The sequence below is a fragment of the Balaenoptera physalus genome, assembly GCF_965194825.1.
Source record: "Balaenoptera physalus genome assembly, chromosome: 1".
Taxonomy (NCBI): domain Eukaryota; kingdom Metazoa; phylum Chordata; class Mammalia; order Artiodactyla; family Balaenopteridae; genus Balaenoptera; species Balaenoptera physalus.
In genome coordinates, this window is record NC_138882.1 from 95,057,221 (window position 1) to 95,066,316 (window position 9,096).

Below are 9,096 nucleotides of genomic sequence, written 5' to 3' on the forward strand. Positions count from 1 at the left end.
TCATCATGTTTTCATTGTCATTTGTTTCTATGTATTTTTTTATTTCTTCTTTGATTTCTTCAGTGATCTCTTGGTTATTTAGTAGCACACTATTTAGCCTCCATGTATTTGTGTTTTTTCCAGTTCTTTTCCTGTAATTGATTTCCTTTCTCATAGCGCTGTGGTCAGAAAAGATGCTTGATACAATTTCACGTTTCTTAAATTTACCAAGGCTTGACTTGTGACCCAAGATGTGATCTATCCTGGAGAATGTTCCATGTGCACTTGAGAAGAAAGTGTAATCTGCTGTTTTTGGATGGAATGTCCTATAAATATCAATTAAATCTATCTGGTCTATTGTGTCATTTAAAGCTTCTGTTTCCTTATTTATTTTCATTTTGGATGATCTGTCCATTGATGTAAGTGAGGTGTTGAAGTCCCCCACTATTATTGTGTTACTGTCGATTTCCTCTTTTATAGCTGTTAGCAGTTGCCTTATGTATTGAGGTGCTCCTATGTTGGGTGCATATATATTTATAATTGTTATATCTTCTTCTTGGATTGATCCCTGGATCATTATGTAGTGTCCTTCCTTGTCTCTTGTAACATTCTTTATTTTAAAGTCTATTTTATCTGATATGAGTATTGCTACTCCAGCTTTCTTTTGATTTCCATCTGCATGAAACATCTTTTTCCATCCCTTCACTTTCAGTCTGTATGTGTCCCTAGGTCTGAAGTGGGTCTCTTGTACACAGCATATATATATATGGGTCTTGTTTTTGTATCCATTCAGCCAGTCTGTGTCATTTGGTTGGGGCATTTAATCCATTTACAGTCAAGGTTATTATCAATAGGTATGATCCTATTACCATTTTCTTAATTGTTTTGCATTCATTTTTGTGGGTCTTTTTCTTCTCTTGTGTTTCCCGCCTAGAGAAGTTTCTTTAGCATTTATTGTAAAACTGGTTTCGTGGTGCTGAATTCTCTTAGCATTTGCTTGTCTGAAAAGCTTTTGACTCCTCCATCGAACCTGAATGAGATTCTTGCTGGGTAGAGCAATCTTGGTTGTAGGTTTTTCCCTTTCATCACTTTAAGTATATCCTGCCAGTCCCTTCTGGTTTGCAGAGTTTCCACTGAAAAATCAGCTGATAACCTTATGGGGATTCCTTTGTATGCTATTTTTTATTTTTCCCTTACCGCTTTTTAATATTTTTTCTTTGAATTTAATTTTTGTTAGTTTGATTAATATGCGTCTTGGTGTGTTTTTCCCAGGGTTTATCCTGTATGGGACTCTCTGTGCTTCCTGGACTTGGGTGACTATTCCCTTTCCCATGTTTGGGAAGTTCTGCACTATAATCTCTTCAAATACTTTCTCAGACCCTTTCTTTTTCTCTTCTTCTTCTGGGACCCCTATAATTTGAATGTTGGTGCATTTAGTGTTGTCCCAGAGGTCTCTGAGATTGTCTTCAATTCTTTTCATTCTTTTTTCTTTATTCCGCTCCTCGGCAGATATTTCCACCATTTTGTCTTCCAGCTCACTTATTCGTTCTTCTGCCTCAGTTATTCTGTTATTGATTCCTTCTAGTGCATTTTTCATTTTAGTTATTGTGTTGTTCATCTCTGTTTGTTCTTTAGTTCTTCTAGATCTTTGTTAAACATTTCTTGTATTTTCTCAATCCATGCTTCCATTCTATTTCCAAGATTCTGGATCATCTTTACTACCATTACTCTTAATTCTTTTTCCAGTAGATTGCCTATTTCCTCTTCATTTACTTGGTCTTGTAGATTTTTACCTTGCTCCTTCATCTGTGACATATTTTTTTTGCCATCTCATTTTTCTTTTTTTTTATGAGTGGGATTGTGTTCCCGTTTTACTGGTTGTTTGGCCTGAGTCTTCCAACACTGGAGTTTGTAGGCTATTGGGTAGAGCTAGGTCTTGGTGCTGAGATGAGCACCTCTGTGAGACCTCACTCTGATGAATATTCCCTGGGGTCTGAGGTTCTCTGTTAGTCCAGTGGTTTGGACTCGGAGCTCCCACTGCAGGAGCTTCTGCCCGACCCCAGGCTCACAGACCAAGATCCCGCAAGCCGCTTGGGGTGGCCAAAAAAAAAAAAAAGAGAACAATAACAAAGTAAAAAATAAAATTAGACTAGGAAATTAACAGATATGTTAGAAAGAATGTAAAAATAAAAATATAGATGAATCAACAATCAGAAGGTACATCAGTATCACAATAGTAAAAAAAAAAAAGGAGGAGGGGAAAGAAAAAAAAAAGCAGGGGGGATGGCCTTGGCTGTGGAGAGCAAGGCTAAGAAAGGGTGAGGTTTGGGCAGTGGGCGGGGCCAACGCTCAGGACCCACAGGGCTGGAAAAGGCCCTAGGGGCTGTGGGGGTGGGGCTTAGGCTCAAGGGACAGAAGTATCCCATGCGCGCCCCCTCTGGTCTCAGAGGGCAGGGAACCTCACCTGGGAGCCCAGCAGGCTTCCTGGGCTCAAGTGGGCTGGGCAAATGCCCTCCTCTCCTCTACTGCTCCTCCAGTCTGGGGTCTGGGAGGGACCCTCCCACCTGCCTCTCCTGATCTCCCCTGCCTCCCTCCTATGCCCCTAGGACCCACGTGGCATGGAGGGGGCTTTGGATTGCAGGGGACCGGCCTGGGAGCTCAGCAGGCTCCCCAGGCCCCAGTGGGTGGGGCAATTGCCCTCTGCTCCTCTCCCGCTCCTCCTGGAGGGCCCCTCCCGCCTGCCACTCCTGATCTCCCCGGCCTCCCTCCTATGCCCCCAGGACCCACGTGGCCTGGATGGGGCCCTGGAGTGGGGGGGAACCAGCTTGGGAGCTCAGCAGGCTCCCCAGCCCCAGTGAGCCAGGTGATCGCCCTCCGCTCCTCTCCCGCTCCTCCCGGAGAGTCCCTCCCACCTGCCTCTCCTGACCTCCCCAGGCTCAGGGGTGCCAATCTTGTCTGGCCTCCACTTCTCCTCCCCCCTCAGTCCCACTACATCCTGCCGGTTCACTCTGGGGTTCCTCCCATCTCCTTGGGCATCAGAGTCCCCCACCGGTGGCTGGCAGGTGCCCTAGTTGTGGGGAGACACTAACTCTGCATCTTCCCACACCGCCATCTTTAAATAAATCCTCCAATTATTATTTTTGTATTGTCTACTTCTCCCTTTAATTTTTTCAGTTTTTTCTTCATGTAGGTGCATATATGTTTATAATTGTTATCTCTTCTTGCTAGATTGATTCTTTTATCATTATAAAATGCCTTTCTTTATCTCTAGTGACAATTTTTGTCTTAAAGCCTATTTTAGCATAGTGACTCCAGCTCTCTTTTGTTTATTGTTCACATGGTATATCTTTTTCCAGACTTTTACTGTCAAACTATTTATGTCACTGAATCTAAAGTTTGTCTCTTGTAGACTTGAGTATTTGGATCATGCTTTTTAATCCATCTGCCAGTCTCTGCCTTTTGATTGGATGTATTTAATACATTTATATTTAATGTAACTACTAATAAGGTAGAATTTACACTTACCATTTTGCTATTTGTTTTCTATATGTCTTATGGGTTTTGCTCCTCTATTACTGCATCACTGCCTTCTTTTATGTCAAATAGATATCTTCCAGTGTACCATTTTAATTCCCTTGTTGTTTCCTTTAATTTTTTTACTTAGTTTCTTAGTCGTTGCCTTAGTGGTGGAAGATTATAATTAACATCTTAACTAAAACAATCTCATTTAGATTAATACCAACTTAATTTCAATAGTATAAAACTTTGCTCTAATATGGTTTTATTCACTCCCTGCCTCCTTTGTGCTATTACTGTCATATAAATTATATCTTTATACATTGTAAACCCATCAACACAATTTTATAATTATTGATTTATGCATTTTCTTTTAAATCAGATAAGAACAGAGTTACAAACAAAAATATATTTACACTGCCTTTTATATTTACTTATGTAGTTACCTTTACGATGTTATTTCTTTATGTGGATTCAAGTTACTGGTGAGTGTCCTTTCATTTAAGCCTGAAGGACTCCCTTTAGTATTTTTTGTAGGGAAGTTCTAGTAATTTTTTTATTAATTTTTTGTTTCTCTTGGAATGCCATAATTTCTCCATTTTTGAAGGAGGGTTTTGCTCAATATAAAATTCTTGGTTAACACTATTACTCTTTCAGTACTTTGATATGTCGTTTCACTGCCTTCTGGCCTCCACAGTTTCTGACATGATGCCAGCTGTTAATCTTATTGAGGAATACTTGTATATGGTAAGTTGTTTCCCTCTTATTTTAATATTCTCTCTTTGTCTTTGACTTTCAACAGTTTGACTATGACATGTGTAGATATCTTTGAATTTATCCTACTTGGAGCTTGTTGAGTTTCTTGGATGGAGCCCTCTATGTACACCTTATTCCTCAGATATTTCTTTCAAGTTTTTGGTCAGTCTCTTGCCCTAAGTGGTATCACTGCCTCAAGTAGCTTGATGTTAAACAACTGCAGCTGATTGTTTTTAACAAATACTCAAGGGATAGAGCTTTCCTCACTAAGTCTACTCTGAGTCAGGCAAATCAAGATAAGCACTATGAATGGGACTTTTCCAGGAAGCTGCCAGACTGGTCAAGTGATGACAATTCTCTATTCATTCATGGAGATGGGGCTTCTTGGGGCACTGCAAACCCATTCTGCCCCCTTCAGTGATTGCTATGCTACTGGTTTTCACAGGTTCCACAGTTCCAAGGCTGTTGGTTTTCAAGGCTACCACAGAGCTTGGGAGAGTGGATGGGAAAAGAGCAAGTTAAAATACCACAAAGCTTGCTGTTCTTGCCAAGACGGTTTCTTAAAATAAACAATCATCTAATTGTTACAAGTTTTTGTTAATTTCCAGAATTCTGAAAAACTGATTACGGCATTTCTTTTCCAGTGTTCTAGCTGCTTTTATAGAGGAACTGATTTTCAGAGGTCCTTATTCCACCATTCCAAAATGCCTCCTCCCTTATAACGATTCGAAGGGCATGTCTTGCAGATTCTCTCTGTTAAAAAACAGAGCTTTGTAATATCTCAAAGGCATTGTTTCAAAGCAGCCTCCTTGGGAGCCCAATGTAGAGAAGACCTTATCTCAAACATCACTGTGGACATGGCTTTTGATTAATGGAGTGAATTATAAACTGATACATAAAAGGCCACAAAGTTTTCAAAGGATTATACCAGTTTCAATTGAGAGAGACAGACAATACAAAATGAAGAGGGCTTTGAACCCCCAAACTTCTATAAGCCGAAGGTAGGCTCAGAAAATCACTCGGCTGTAAACATGAGCTGTTTTACATGTAAAAAGAAGAGACTCAGAAGATCAAAATCCCAAGATCCCAGAGGGGAGAGCCAAGAGTTACGCACAATAATTCCCAGAGAGCAGAATTGAGCCCTAATTGTGAAACGAACTTGCAGTATGCACTCAAATAGATTTCAGAATTACTATGGACCAGTGACTGCTATATGCCTCTTATTTTCCTCTTTATGAACAAAAGGGTCTAGAACATATGCCTAACCTACCATCGTATGTTGCCTATGTGGGGAGCAGAAAACATCTCTTTAGTCCACAGTTCTTCAGACTGAGAAGAATATACTCAAGTTGATCCTTAAGGACCTCATCAGAGTAGCCTCATTCACATTTGAACCTGATTTAAATGATGAGATCTTGGACTTCAAGCTGATGCTATAATGGGATAAGCCTTGGAAGTCTCAGGGGAGGGGATGAGTGTATTTTGTGTATGAGAGCGATTTGAATTGTTGTGGCCAGAGGGTAGACTGTGGCAAGTTGTATTTTTCAAAGATAGTCACAACAGTATCTCCCATCCCACATGCTTTTCTTACAATGTTGTCCTGATATTCTTCCCATTGAGTGGTGGTGTCCACGTCCCTTCCCCTTGAACCTAGGTGGACCTTTGTATCTGCCTCTATCAATACAGTGAGATAGAAGTAACACTGTCATTTTAAAGGTTAAATCATAAAAAGTTCATGCACTGCTGCCTTGCTCTTCAGGGGCACACACTCTAGGAACCCAGCCACCAGGCTGTGAGAAAGTCCAAACTATCCCACATGGAGAGGCCATGTGTAGGTTTTCTGTCCAACAGCCCAGTTCAGATCCTAGCCAACAGCCAGCATCAACCACAAACTATGTGACTCCTGACATCTCCAGATAATTCTAGATCCCAGCTGTTGAGTCACCCCAATCTTCAAGTCTTTCCAGCTGAGTCCCCAGATGTTGTGGAGGAGAGACAAGCCATTCCTTCTATGACCTATCCAAATTTCTGACCAACAGAAACCATGAAAGATAACAAAATGATTCTCATTGTTTTAAGCCACTAAACAATGATTTGTTTTACAGCAGTATATAACTGGAACTTATACCTTGACAGTATGGTTTAAAACCCCATGTGTGGACATTTGAGTTATTTCATTTTTTTTGCAATTGTGAGCATTGCTGCTATGAACATTTCTTGTACATTTCCCCAGCACACATCTAAAAGAGTGTCTTTTGGGTATATACTTAGGAGTAGAATTGCTGTTCAAATTTACAAGATAATGCCAAACCGTTTTTTCAAAGAGGTTGTACTAAGTTACATTCCACTGACAAGGTATAAGAAATCCTGTTATCTCTCACCTCAGGGCTCTTACGCTGGCTATCCCCTCTGCCAGAAATGCTCTTCCCCCAGGCATTGCACAATTCACTCCCTCACGCCTTTCAAATCTTTCTCAAATGTCACTTTCTCAATGAGGTATACCCTGACTTACTCCATTTAAATTGAAATTAACCTCACCAGCCCCACCATCATGCTCAATTATCCTCACCTCTTTCTACATCTCCCTTTCTAGCATACTATATAACTAGCTAATTATTATATTTATTGCTTATTGTCCATCTCCTCCCAGAAGAATGTAAGCCACCACAAGAACTGGCATTTTTGTCTCTTTGTTCACTGCTATGTCCTGAGCACCTAAAAGAGTAACTAGTGCAAAGTAGGGTTGGATGAATTTTTATTGAGTAAATGAATGAATGTTGACATCTTTTCCAATGCCCTGTATTAACAGACCAGCACCTCCACAGCCAATTTTTGCCAATCAATCAGATAAATGTTAACTCATTGTTGTCTTAATTTATTTTTCCTTGATAACTAATGAGACTCAATACCTCTCCACATGTTTCTTAGCCATATAAATTTCCTTTTCTGTAAAACCCCCGTTCATGTCATTTATCCCTTTCCTATTGAGTTGTTCGTTCTCTTTTTATTGAATTGCAAGAATTCTGCATGTATAATCTTGATACTGATCCTTTGCAAGTTACATGTATTGCCAATATCTTCTTCCAGTGTACAACTTGTCTTTAAGATGTTTAATAAACATAAATTCTTTATTTTAATATAATCAACGTTACGGTAAATTCTTTTTATGTCTTGTTTAAGGATAAACTATTCTCATGCCAGAACATCAACGCTGGGGGGAGGGGGAGAAGTCCTTTCTAAAACTTGGTTTTTAAATAAAAACTTACGTCATTGACCACAGAGAGTCCATGCATGAAATTTAAGGTATTAAAAAGGACCTCCAGGGACTTCCCTGGTGGCGCAATGGTTAAGAATCTGCCTGCCAATGCGGGGAACACGGGTTCGAGCCCTGGTCCGGGAAGATCCCACATGCCACGGAGCGACTGGGCCCGTGCACCACAACTGCTGAACCTGTGCTCTGGAGCCTGCAAGCCACAACTACTGAGCCCACATGCCACAGATGCTGAAGCCCGCGTGCCTAGAGCCCGTGCTCCACAACAAGACAAACCACTGCAATGAGAAGCTCGTGCGCCGCAACAAAGAATGGCCCCCACTCGCCGCAATGAGAGAAAAGCCCGCACGCAGCAACGAAGACCCAACGCAGCCAAAAATTAATTAATTAATTAATTTTAAAAAAAAAGGACCTCCAGGCCCCTTTAGGGAAACAAGCCCACCTACCCCCAGACCCAGGCCCCTCTCTTTCACTCAGCCTCTTCACCTTCTCCCCTCTGGCAACATAATGGGAGACAACACCATCAGTCACCCTTAAGAGCTGCCAGGTGGGCAAGAGGTTGTGGGGAAGTGGAAAAGAGCCCAAGGGAAGGGATTGCAGTTTAGAAATACCAACTGGCAGGAGTAGCCCTCCCCCACCAGAGGACTGGGCAAGTCCCAACAGAGGACTCTAAGGGGCATTTAGAGATGTGAAATGTAGCAAAAGACAATGATAATGATGGGAGGTGGGGGTAATGAACTAAGGAGAGCTCCAGCTAAAGCAGAAACAGCTGCACTTTTTAAAAAAAGAGACACCCTTTCAGATGGGCCCCACTGAGGCAGGGGACATTAGGGGTAACCTCTGTGCCTGTAAGAGAACCTGCGTTGGTTGATCTGCACATCAGCACAGGTTACTGGAAATGAGTGGACATCAAAGGGCAGAGAGGAAGAAGGAATAAGGGAGAAGGGAAGGGGGTTGCTTGAGCCCAAGGCTCTCTGTCACTAGTGTTCAGACCTTGACTTTGTCATTCACTGATGACAGGCTTCCAGAGGCCTCCTCAGCTTCACAACACAAAGATAAAACTTATTTTTCCTGAATGGAGGAGAAAAGGGGAAATTTCAAAATATAAACACCAGAAGATGCCCCTGTCCACCTTCCTAAGATTAGCTCAGCTATCAGTGTATATAACCCGCAGGGATTCTCAGAGTCCCAAGCCCAGGACCGAATGAGTCACTAAATCTTATTTCAAGTGTTCAGACTCTGCCTCCAGTGAATATGTGGCTTTGACACTTTCTGTCATCTCTGCTGAGAAGAGAAGCAACAACCAGTCGCCGCTGCCAGAGTTTGGGGCATGGGTAAATCTCCTGCCCCAAGCCATCCTCCTCTGCACCCTCCTTCGCCAACTCCCCAGAGACAGCCAGTGCTAAGCACTGGACTGAGAGCCAAAAGAGCCGAATTCTGCTCAAATTGTTTCTCCTCATGCACATAACAAAGGAGTTGTTCCCCTTGTTCTGAGATGAAGCACAAGCCAGGAAATTGAAAGGCCACTGCGTAGAGGAGGGAGTCCAGGTCTGCCCTTTATCCTAAACCACATG

The 9,096-nt window shown here is 41.9% G+C and overlaps 1 long non-coding RNA gene across 1 annotated transcript in view; it reads right to left on the minus strand.

Moving 5' to 3' along the window:
* LOC309660174 overlaps positions 1–9,096 on the minus strand; it is a 53,746-nt gene that overhangs the window by 25,773 nt on the left and 18,877 nt on the right. The gene's annotated exons all lie outside the window — the stretch shown is intronic.